This window comes from Cebus imitator, unplaced genomic scaffold (genome assembly GCF_001604975.1).
Source record: "Cebus imitator isolate Cc_AM_T3 unplaced genomic scaffold, Cebus_imitator-1.0 Scaffold38, whole genome shotgun sequence".
NCBI lineage: Eukaryota > Metazoa > Chordata > Mammalia > Primates > Cebidae > Cebus > Cebus imitator.
Window position 1 is genome coordinate 6,508,098 of NW_016107353.1, and position 13,205 is coordinate 6,521,302.

Genomic DNA, 13,205 nt, shown 5'->3' on the forward strand with positions numbered 1-13,205 from the left:
AAAGGAAGAAAGATGAAGCAGCAGCCTGGAAGAAGATAGGATATAATAGGAGGAACTAGAGAGAGTTCTAAATAGAGGCAAATAACATGGGCAAATGCTCAGAAGCAAAAGAGAGCTAGCCTACATACAGAAAGGAATAGCATAATATGGCTTTCCAGAGCTACCGGCAATCAAATATGGGTGAGATGATTCCCAGATCCTTTATTCCACTCCTGCCCCACAACCTCATGGATGCTATCTCCATCGGTAGAGGCCACACTGCACCACTGTTCATTTCATCCCTACATAGCAACCTCCGCCAATTTTCAGTTGCACTTGCAAATTGAGAAATTGAAAACCTGTGTTGCTTCTGGGTTGATATGGAGTGATAAGTCAGAAGCATCTGACTAGGCATGATTTTCTTTATGTGTTGAAACAGAAAAGAATCTGCAGAGATAGGCAGCACACAACAAATCGCAAACCCAGCAGTGACTATAAAAGCGTGGACTGTCTTGTGTCTCCACCCCAGGCAAGCCTGCTCAATTCATTTCTTCAAACACCACTCCAAAATTGCCAGAGTGGTTTCCCACTGACAGCCTTCATCGCTGTACTGTACATCTCTTCACTACCAAGGGGGAGATGCGACAGAGACAAAAAGAGAAGTGGATTTACTGTGCTGGGAAAGTTAAGCACACACTGGGTTGGAATTTCATTTCCCCTGAATTAGAAGCTCTGGCTCAGCACGGGTGGCACAGTGATGCTCCTTTAATAACACAAAATAAATAAAACATGGAAAAGGTTTCCCAGTTTGCTTTGGGGGACGTTCATGCACACATTCTTTGCCTCTTTCTCCTCTCTAGGAACATTGGACAATCTCTCATTGCCTTTGTGCTACTTCAGAACTGCAAAGATTGACCTTAGCCTTAAATAAAGTCAGGAAATGTTTGAATCCCTAGGGAAACACCCCTGAAGCCTCAACAAATCCATAATTTTATCAAGTCCCAAGACCTGGGGAGGACAGAAAACACGTCAAGCTTATAGTAACTTGGGTTGGGTGATCCCTGGCACACATCTCCTCTGTTAGACTAGTGATGTGCCTGAGAGAGGACAGGGTAAGTCCTGTCTGAGCAGCATCCTCCTCCTGGCCCATCACAGCTTCAGGAGCTTCTATCCAGGTCAATGGTTGTTGTGATGGTGTGGCCTAGCAAGAAGTATATTGTAATTTCGAATCCTATCCTTTGCTTGCTCCAGCCACAGGGAGGTCACAACCTTTCAGGTGTTTTTACCTTATCTCAAGCTCATTCCCCAACTGGCAAAGGGATTTTGAGAGGCAATGGAGAATACAGTGGCTTTCTGGTTGTGGGGTGTTTTTTATTTCTTTAGCATATGACATGTTTTAAGTACTGTATATATGTTACTGACAGAAGGGTGTTTTATATAAGTCACTCCTCAAAAAACCCAATATTCAACAACTTCCACCAAGAGATGTACCACTATCACTTACCAACTTAGAGGCACCTCCTCTTTTAACCTTTTTCTGACCTCATTTTCTCCTGATACTATTGAGGCATTTTGCTGTATTCAACAAGCCCTTTGTTTTAATAGCCCTATAACTCTTTCTTGAATTGATTCATTTACATGTCTAACTTTTCTTCCAAACTATAAGCTACTGGTGGCTGCTTGCATTTTCCAAAGATGGCCATGACAGTATCTCCTATTATGCCCATTATTCTACAGTGTGACCTGACACACCTTCTATTAAAAGGTAGGATCTATGTCTGCGTCCTTGGACTCTAGCTAGGCTTGTGAGTTACATGTAGCCAAGACAATGCAATGGAATTATTCTGTCTGACTTCTAAGAAAAAGTCAGAAAACATTACACAACTTTCTTAGAGCTAAGACATCCTCCTTTGGAATCACACAGTAAGTTCAACTACTACCAGGCCACCATGCAGTGAGGAAGCACAAGCACGTGAAGAGGCCACATGAACACTGACCAACAGCCCCAGGTGCTGTCCCAGCCCACCGAGTGAATCTACTGCCAGAAATATGACTGCCAATTATACCTTCAAATGATGTCAGCTCTCAGCCATCTGGTCACCCCTAGCCTTGAGTTCTGCCAGCTAAGGCCAGAGACACTCTGAAGGAGAGCCATACTATCCTCACCAAACTCTCTGAATTCCTGATCCACAGAATCTGTGAGCAAGATTCATACAGCATAGCACTTTAAGGAGGTTCATTGTAAAGCAGTAGTTAACCAGAATACTATCAAGCTAGAAAGTGCACCATTTATGTTTGTTTCTTTAAAGTAAGGGTTCAATAAATGCTGATTGTATGAATGAAAGCATATTTTTAAACAAAAAAGCATATGCGAACATGAACCCAGATGTTACATGTGCTAAGAATAAACCTCACAAAAAAGAACATCTTCTACAATGTTAAGCTTCAGGGAAACTGGGAACAAAAGCCAAAACATTATTAGAACTTATCAAACAAATCTACCTGATGCCGGTCAGATATAGACCTTGCTTTAGGGTGATACATATTTGCAAGCTTCAAAAGAATGTTCTTTGTTGATATTTAATAATTTATAGATTCCTCACCTTGCAGCTTATTTTATGGTTTCTTTAATTCAGGTTGGGATTGCAAAGGAGCAGAGTAAAAATCAGGTATGATACATCTCTCCTCTCTCTTGGATACGTTCCCAGAGGTTCAAACTGAAATGACTCAAGGTCTTTGTCTATTAAAAAAAAATTGAAACAGATGGCTAAGTCTTTGGTATTCACTGATTGAACAATAAAAATACAAGTTTTCTTTTAGGGGGTGAGAGGGATAAAGGAAGAGAAAAAAGAAAGAGATCCAGTTAATTGCATTAGTTTCTGAACACATCCCTGTGAACTGAGGACAAAGGAGAGAAACAAAAATGGAAAAAAACAGCCTTCACAAGCATTGTTAGGACTATGCTTTGGTTTGGTTTTCTTTCCATTTTTTTCTCATACCCTCTACTCTGGGCTAATTAGACACTGGAATGTATCTAGTGAGAATGGGCTAGGAGACTGTTGTGCTTGGGATTCTGAGTTGGGCCACCGCTCCTACATAAACTTCTGTAACTGGGGCTGTGAATTCTATTATGTTGGGGAACTATTCCTCTAGGTAGAACAAAGGTTTTGTTTACTGCATGGCGATTTCATTAAATAAATCATACATTCATGGGAGCAAAGGAAATTAACAAGAAACTTTGCCTAGGAGGTTAGACATATTGTGCAGGACTTCAAATAAACTGGAGTGCACTTTGCAATTCAGAAGATGTATATATGCCGGAATGTGCAAAGGCAACAATATTTTATTTACACATATACATGGTGATAGCTGTATACAAATATTTGTGTGCATATATGTATATGAATACAAATTTAATCTTTATGTGTATATACATTTTGAATCTTCTGTGCAATGGAGGGCTAAAAAAAATCTATATTTCTTATGCTTACAACACATCATATGCCTGTGAATCATCTCTGTTCCTTTAACAATCATCTGAGTGGGGATGGGAATTGTACTTGGTACTAGGAGAGCAAAGAAGACAAAACATGATTCCTGTTCTTGGCACCTCAAATCTAATTGGAGAATGGAGAACACTCAAGCTGGCCTTAAGGCAAATTGTATCTGTGCAATATATTCAGTGATCTCAGAGTTGCAGTTAATTCAGGAAGCATTTATTAAGCACCTATTACATGCCAGTACTGGGTTTAGTGTTGGAATTACAAAAAGGATGAACAAAAGCCCTTCCCTCCAAGAGATTGTAATACAAAAGAGAGAAACAGAAATGCAAACAAATAATTGTAATCCAGTGGGAGATGTGCAAGAATGGAAGTTTGCATAATGCAAAATCAGCATGCAGGAGGAAGGGATTAACTTTGACTGGAGTGTAAAAAAGGAGAAGGAGATGGCTGAAGGCACAGGAAGGCTTCACCTCAACAGTGACATGGTAGTTGGGTTTGAAGAGTAAGTGGAGTTTCCAGGGGGAAATAATTAATGAGATACTTCATGTGGAGAAAGGGGGATAGGAAGTGACACAGTGATACTATTTTAGATAGTATGCTTTGTTCAGAGAACTTCAAATATTGTTCATCATTGCTGGAGTGAAAACAATGTGTGAGTATGGCAAGGGGTGAGGGCAAAGGGAAGAAAGGAGAAAAGAAAATGAAGTGAAGTAAGCGGAAAGAAGGCTGCAGAAGCAGGAAGGGAGGACGCCAGACTATTCTTCTGATTGTAGATAGATGAATGGTAAAGCAGTGGATGAAGAGTATTGGCTGTGATATCCATTGATATGGTTTGGCTCTGTGTTCCCAACCAAATCTCATCTCAAACTGCAATTCCCATGTGTTGAGGGAGAGACCTGTAATCCCTATGTATCTCACGAGGAGGGGAGGTGACTGGATCATGGTCCCCCATGCTTTTCTAATGATAGGGAGTGAATTCTCACAAGACCTGATAATTTTATAAGTGTTTGGAAGTTCCTCCTTCATTCTTTCCTGCTGCTTTGTGAAGAAGGTACCTGCTTCCCCTTCTGCCATGACTGTAAGTTTCCCAAGGCCCTCCCAGCCATGCTGAACTATGAGTGAAACTTCTTTCCTTTATAAACTGCCCAGTTTTGGACAAGTTATATAGCAGTGTGAAAATGGATGAATGCATCCATAAACAATCTTTCTCCCTCACCTGCAGGAAGCAAAAAGTTGGAACACAATGCTAAGAGTTTGAAAACCAGCAACTCTAGAAGAGTGAGAAGAAGCAAAAGCGTTTATCTTGAAGAAGAAATGATTTAGTTCAGCAGTGTTAGCTGTCTTCAAATATTTGTAGAAGAGCAATTAGGTTTATTTCAGGCACCTTTAGAAGGATGGACTAAGAATAATGAGTGAGAAGGAAGTCAGATGTACTTTGACTCCATGCAAGGCAGGACTTCCTAACAGAACTGCCCAAAGATTTTCTGGGCTATATTAAAAGTTGGTAAGCATCCTATAGCTGAAGTGTTCAAGCAGAGGCATGTTCTATATGTCAGGGATGTTGTTGAGGCAATTACTACATTGAGAACATGTCACCCATTTTCCCTAAGGTTTCTTCCATATCAGAGATTCCATGATGAAGGTCACAAACACAAATATATTTAAATATACTTAAGGTTAACATCAATGAGTAAAGTATTCACATGAGAAAATAGGGAGATGGAGAGGTTGTGACTAACTATACATAGTATATAATAGTGTTCACATTTCTTTTTAAAAAAAATAAAGAAACTACATAGAAGTCAGACAAAACCTGTCTGTGGACCTAATTTGGCTTGCTGACCTCCAATTTGTGCTTTCTGTTTTTTAGGTTCTGAGGTCTAGGCTCTGGTCTAAGTTCTGTGACTCATTGGCTTTCTATAATCCTTGGTCCTAGGCCAGTTCTTCCAAGGTAGATCAGTTTCCTCATCTCTTCTGTGAGGACCATAGATGATCTTTGAGTTCCACCTGATTTTTCCACCAACTGCTGGCCAAAGCAGATACCCAGGAGGATAGAATACAAGCTTGGTAGGCAGGAAGTGTTACTCTTGTGTGTGTCTTCACTGTTTAAAACGGTACTACTTACTTACAGAGCTCTGTGTCAGAATGAATAGAGATGAGATCTTTGTAAGTATGGATTATGTCTTAATTATCTGTCTTGTTTCTTTATTCTATTTTTATTATTAAAAATAAAGTAAAATATATAGACAATAATCAACCCATGTATCCACCACCAGAAAATATTGTCACATGTGCATTACCTTTATATGATAAAGACTAAATACGTGACTAAATCCTGTGTATGTCTCTGAAGTCTTATTCACCTCCCTCCCTCTCCAGAGCATCCATTATTAAGTTAGTTTGTGCCCTAGCCTTCATGTATTTCTACTTTGAGTACCATAAACAACATATAGTGTTTTTTGTGTTCTAAAAACTACCTAATGGTGTAATATTTCTGCATATGTATTGAGACTGCAAAGTACTTCTTTCATTCAATAGTACAATCTTATAGATCCATCCAACTTGATGCATACAAATTTAATTCATTAATTTTAATTGCTAAAGAGCATTATATCCTACTAGTATACTGCAATTTATTTTTCTTGTTTCTTAAACTCTTTCCAGTTATCTGTTTATAGTTCAAAATCACATTGAACATCCTTATACGTGTTTCCTTTGCATCTGACTATACCTGAAAGGTGAAACTGCTGAGTCATCAGGTATATACTGTGCCAATTTTACTAGATACCGCCAGCTTGCTTCAGAAGTGTGTATACAATTTATACTTCCTTCAGCAGGACACATGACTGCCCCCTTTTTTGTCAAATCTGGTCAACATTTGGTATTTCTTAGACTTTTAAAAGTTTTGCTAATCTGATGGGTGAGAAACCTCATTGAGGTTTTCAATTGCATTTCTCTGATTAGTGAGGTTAGGCATTTCTTTTTTTTATCTTTATTGGCAGTTCTGGCTTTCTCTTCCAAGAGTACCCTGCTTAAATCTTTTGCCTTCTGTTCAATTGGATGATCTGTCTTTTTCTTTTCTTTCTTTCTCCCTCTTTTTTTTTTTTTTTGGAGCTAACCCTCTAGAGCTAATCATCATAAATTCCCATTATAAATTTGTCACTTAATAGCTATGTGTACTTGGAGACGTGAGTTAACCTCTCTGTGGCTCACTTTCTTCAACTCTAAAATGGGAGAGGGGAAGTAGTATCTCATAGGATTATTGTGTTGGTTAAGAGAGTTAATACATGTTAACCTGTTAGAAGAGATCCCTGCATATAGTAACTGCTTAATAAATGTTAGCTATTATAATCTTCAAGGAGGAAAACTGTCCTTTATGTATTCTGGACTGATTCTTTGTCTATTATGTACATTACAAAAATCTTTGTCTTTTAGCATTGTAAACTTTTATCACACAGGTATTTGAAATTTTAATGTACAGTTTTCAATTTTCTTTATAATTTCTTCTTTTTTCTATGTAGTTAAACATTTTTCTTTACAGGGTCATAAAGTAGTGCCCCTATTTTAACTTTTACAACTTTTTTTTTTAAACAAATTTAAACCTTTATCTACCTGTAATTTATTTTTATATAGAGATAATTTTCTAATTTCTTTTCATATGGATAACTTTTTTGGGTTGTTTGTTTGTTGTTGTTGTTGTTTGTTTTTGTTTTTTTAGATAGAATCTCCTTAGTCACCCAGGCTGGAGTTCAGTGGTGCACTCTTGGCTCACTGCAACCTCCACCTTCTGGTTCAAGTGATTCTCCTGCCTCAGCCTCCCAAGCAGCTGGGACTACAGGATTGTGCCACCACGCCCAGATAATTTTTCTATTTTTAATAGAGATGGGGTTGTACCAGGTTAGCCAGGCTGGTCTTGAACTCCTGAACTCTAGTGATCTGCCCACATTGGCCTCCCAAAGTGCTGGGATTATAGGGTGTGAGCTACCACCCTGGTCTCATACAAATAACTGTTCAAATAAATTTTGATTTGTGAAGCCACTTCTCTCACAAATCAAATTCCCATATACTCCAGAGTCTATTTCTAAGATCTTGAGTTTATCTAATTAATGTATTTTAACCCTGTAAAATACCACACTGTTTTAATTACTACAGCTTTAAACCAGTTCTTGAAATTCAGGAGAATAGTTCTCTTTGTTCTTTCTCATTATTGTCCTACCTATTCTTGAACATGTACTAGTAAACAGGGTTTTAAAATAAGTCCATCATGGGTGGGTACAGTGGCTCACACCTGTAATCCCAGCACTTTAGGAGGCTGAGGCAGGAGGATCACTTGAAACCAGGAATTTGAGGCCAGCCTGGCCAACAAGATGAAACCCCATCTCTACCAAAAATAGGAAACTTAGTCCGGCCTGGTGGTGCCCACCTGTAATCCCAGCTACTTGGGTGGCCGAGGCACGAGAATTACTTGAGCCTGGGAGGTGGAGGTTGCAGTTAATTGAGATCATGCCACTGCACTCTAGCCTGGGCGAGAGAGAGACTCTGGCTCTAACTAACTAAATAAATAAATAAAATAAGTCCACCCAATCCATGGCAACTAATTTCATTGGGATTTTTATTGGAATTACATTGAATTTATAGATCAATGTGGGGAATAATTTATAGCATATATTCATGATGTCGAACTTGTATATTCGTAATCAAGCCCCTTTTGACCTGGTATACTTCTGTAATTTTCTTTATAAAAGTATTAAATACTATTTGTTAGATTATTTTTACTCTAGGCACTATGTAAATTTGAATGCAATTGTGAATGAGATCTTTAAAAAATAGCATTTTCTATTTTCCAATTATTGTTAAATAAAATCTAATTATTTTTGACTGTTGATCTTATTTCCTACAATCTTCCTACACTTTTAAAATTCTAAACAGTTTCTCTGTGAATTCTTTTTGCCTTTTGTATGCAAACAATGATACCATCTGCAAATAACAATTGTGCTTCTTTTTCTCACATAATTATATCACTTATTTCTTTTTATTGCATTTTTGAATTGGTTAAAACTTCCAGTAATTACTATATAGAAGTGGTTTTGGTGAATAATTTCTTGAGTTTAATATGAATGCTTCTAAAATCTTGACCATAAAATATGGCATTTTCTGTGGGTTTGGGATAGATGCTCTTTATAAGATTAAGGAAGTTTTTTTTCCTATTACTGGTTTTTTTCTTAATTTATGAATGAATATTGACCTTATAAAATATTTTTCTACATTCACTGAGCTGCTCACATGTTTTTTGTTGTTGTTGTTGTTAATGTGTTGAAGATTTATAGATCTTTTAAATGTTGGCATATCTTTGTATACTTGGGATAATCTATTTTATCCTGACGTAATCTAAAACCAATTCTGGGTTTGCTAATATGCGATAATTTGTTCATCTATGCCATAATGAGATTGGATAATATATCTCATTTCTTATACTTCCTGTGCCTGATTTTGATATCAAATGATAGGTAGCTTACTCTCTTTGTTCATTTGGTGAAAGAGATTGTATCAGAAAGGAATTATGAGCTTCTGATTTGTGGTAAAAACTTCCCTATAAAATTGTGTGGGCTTGGTGCCTTTTTAGGGAGAATTTTTGATTACTAATTAGTTTTTATTATAGATCATTATTTTTCTAATATAGGTTTGAGAAGGCCCAACTTTATTAATTAAATTTTACTGTGTATTATACTTTGGTAAGATGAAATGTTCTGTATTATATTAATTATTTGGACATTTTGAGATCTTTTATAAACTAACACATGACCAGCTCTTTAAAATAATACACGTATATGAGAGAAAATAGGCATATTATTCTTTAGCATCTTTACGAATACTGACTTTTGATCTATCAGTTTCTAAAATAGGTGTTAAAATCTTTACATAAGTATTATATATTTCTAAATGTCTTCATGTAATTATATCAGCATTTATTTTATAAATTTATAAATATATGACATGGTTTGGCCGTGTCACCACCCAAGTCTCACCTTGAATTGTAATAATCCCCACATGTCAAGGGTGGGGCCAGGTAGAGATAATTGAATCATGGGGAGGGGTATTTCCCCCATACTGTTCTCATGGTAGTAAGTCTCATGGATCTGATGGTTTTATAAATGGGAGTTCTGCACAAGTTCTCTTGACTGCTACCATGTAAGACATGACTTCACTCCTCCATCACCTTCTGCCATGATTGTAAGGCTTCCCCAGTCATATAGAACTGTATCAATCAATTAAACCTCTTTCCTTTATAAATTACCTAGTCTAGGTTATGTCTTTATTAGCAGTGTGAGAAGACTGACAATGTATATAAATACATTCATGATAGTTATAGTTTCAGTTATAGTATCAGTATATGTTTGATACAGCTTAAGTTCTCTAAGAGGCAGCCATGAAGATGGTGATTCACATGTAAGATATTTATTAGGTGGGACTCCTGAGATCAAAACCTGTAGAAGGAAAGGAGAAAAAAAAAACACACAATTGGGCAGAGGGAGAAGTTGAGCTGTGATGCAGTCTCAACAGAGACCTAAGATGACCCCACGAAGAACTGTGGAGCTGGGATGGATGGTCCTTTAGAATGTGCCCAGTTAAGGTAAGGGTGCCAGGACTTTATACTCTCTGGATGATCGCTTACTAGATCTGGACTTCCCTGAAAGAATGTGATTTGGGGTGAGACAGTTTTTTCAGTAAAGACAATCTCTCAGGAGAAGCTTACAGCTGACGACTGTCTTTCATCAGCACTTCTAGAAGCTGGGGGAGTAGATCCTTAATTAGCAAAGAGAAATCTGGAGGGATGTTATAGTACTATCCACAAACCATACCTTAAGCTGCCTGGATTCACTTCCACATATAGGTTCTGGGAGTGACTCGTCTAACATTCCCGTGGAAAAACTTAGAAATGTAAAGAAAATATGATGATAAACTACAGTCCCCATCACTGTTGCTTATCTCAAGTCCATACATGATCTTCATTATCTCCTTTCTCTGCCACTTGTCATAAATTCCCCTCAAACTCAGCTAGCACCTCTGGTGGTCTTGGAGACTTGCTTGGTGATGTGAACTAGATCTTCAACCATGGGCAGTCTAATTCCCTTCCTCATTACCATTAACTTCTCAGAAAAGAGTTACTGTATTTGTCCAATTATTGTCAAAACTTGATATAGAAACACTAAAAGATACTAAAATGTCTTATCTGGCTGCTAAATATATTCCTAATGTTCTCATTGTTTCACAGCATCCTGACTTACTCCTGCCAAGATGGTGATTATTTCCTTACCTGCTGACCCCTTGGCATGAGTTGTCCAAAGTGCTAGACAGGAGTCATAGCTGGGCCCTGTTAAAATCCGGCAGCCTTTCATATCACCTGGTGTTTAGGCCACATTAGTATTCCCAGATATGGTTCCCATAATGTGGGATATGCTGCTTTTGTAACCCAAAGAAACCTACTAGTCATTTTACTTCCTTCTTCATGCTGAGAATACAAATTTTCATAATTTGTTCTTTATTTGGGGAGGATGGGTGATTCTTATCATGCCATAAACACTGTACATCCATGAATTTACTAATGCCAGGCCCTGAATATTCTTAGGGTTTAACTCTAACTTTCTAGAGAATATGCTTCTTAGCAAATCCTACAACTAGCATCTGCAATTTGTTCATCTGGTCCCATTAGCCTGTTGTCAACAGAGTGAACAACTTTGATATTCTGTATGGATGTCTAAATGGTCTGTATCTTTTCATACTGTACTTTAACAAAGGGCAGAGGAGTTAACACAGCCTTGAAACAAACATGTAATTGATTCAGTTGTCCACTTCAACTGAAAATTTTTAATGTTCCTCTTCCTAATGATGAAAAAAAATTTTTTCCAAAGCAATGCAAATATAGCTACACTATATATCTGATGACACGTTAATCCACTCTAGCAAAGATACCATCTCTGCCATTGGGTCCAATACCTGGCTGTGTTTGCAGTAGTCCACTGTAATAATATGTCTTGTTTTCACAGAAATTGGTGAATTAAATGGAGACTGATGGGGACCATCATTTCTATATCCTTTAACAAACTGTAAAGGTGGCACTAATTTCAACCATTCATATTGGACAATATTTTAAGTAACTGTCTTGAAACAAGTGTGTGGGATGAACTATTTTCACAGGCTTCTATTTAACCTTTTCCCTAATCCTGTAGACTGAAGATTCAATATGGAGGTTGTACCCACTACCAAGTATGTCTATTGCAATTACTAATTGGGGTCTGCAGAAATGACCACTGCATAGGTTCACAGATATGATAGACCCACAGTGAGCTGGACTTTATCCCAGGTCCTCACTCTGACAGAAAAATCCTGACAACACTTTGACATCAATATCAACTTGGATCCTGTTTTCAACAGTCTTTAAAGTGTTTGGATATTCCACTTACCCTAGGATACAATTACCCAATAGGAAGCAGTAGGTCCCTTTGAGAAAATCTGAGGTGAACACTACCACATCCATTTGCCATGATTTTGCAGGGTTCCTCTAAAACGGTCTCTTCTCAAGTCAATGGGTTCTGGGTTTAAAAACTGAATATTGAACAGGGAATTGAAATTTTTATTGGAATGATGGCTCTCAGCCTTGTCCTTATCATTCTTGAATTTGTTTGGTTTTACAGATAGAATAGCACTCCTGTTAGCTGTTGCTGTGGTTTGAATGTGTCCCCCAAAGTTCATGCATTGGAAACTTAATTCCCAATCCCAATGATGAGAGGCAGGAGTTTTAAGAAGTGAATACGTCCTGAGGACTCTTCCCTCAAGATGGATTAAGGCTGTTATTGCAGGAGTGGGTTTGTTATTGTGGGAGTTGTTTCTCCATTAAAGGATTTAAAGGATGAGTTCGTTCCCATACCTCTTACCCCGCCCTCTCTTTCATGCATGCAAATGCACTCCCTTTTTTTTTTTTTTTTTTTTTTTTTTTTTTTGAGATGAACCTCACACTGTCACCCAGGCTGGAGTGCAGTGGTGCGATCTCAGCTCACTGCAACCTCCACCTCCTGGATTCAAGCAATTCTTCTGTCTCAGCCTCCCAAGTACCTGGGACTACAGGAGCCCACCACTATGCCCAGTTCATTTTTTGTTTGTTTGATTTTGTTTTTTAGACAGAGTCTTGCTCTGTCGCGCAGGCTGGAGTACAATGGCACCACCTTGGCTTACTGCAACTGCAGCCTCCCCGGTTCAAACAATTCTCCTGTCTCAACCTCCTGAGTAGCTGGGATTACAGGTGTGCACCACCATGCCCAGCTAATTTTTTGTAATTTTAGTAGAGACAGGTTTCATCATGTTGGTCTGGCTGATCTCAAACTCCTGACCTTGCCATCCACCTGTCTCGGCCTCCCCAAGATCTAGGATTACATGTGTGAGCCACTGAGCCCGGCCCACATTTTCTTTATTTCTTTTTCTCTCCCTTTACTGGTTTAGGAATTAAACATTGCATTCCTTCCTCCTATTTTTTTTCTTTTGAGACAGAGTCTTGCACTGTCGCTGGAGTGTAGTGGCGTGATCTCGGCTCACTGTAACCTCTGCCTCCTGGGTTCATGCAATTCTCCTGCCTCAGCCCTCCGGAGTAGCTGGGATTACAGGCATGCACCAGCACACCTGGCTAATTTTTTGTACTTTTAGTAAAGAGTTTCACTATGTTGGCCAAAC

The 13,205-nt window shown here is 38.2% G+C and overlaps 1 long non-coding RNA gene across 1 annotated transcript in view; it reads left to right on the top strand.

Moving 5' to 3' along the window:
- LOC119470717 overlaps nucleotides 1-780 on the top strand; it is a 2,875-nt gene extending 2,095 nt beyond the window's left edge. Inside the window, exon 2 of the long non-coding RNA XR_005199684.1 lies at nucleotides 509-780. This is a non-coding gene — a long non-coding RNA (uncharacterized LOC119470717). The remainder of the gene's footprint in view (nucleotides 1-508) is intronic.
- The last annotated feature ends 12,425 nt before the right edge of the window (nucleotides 781-13,205 follow it).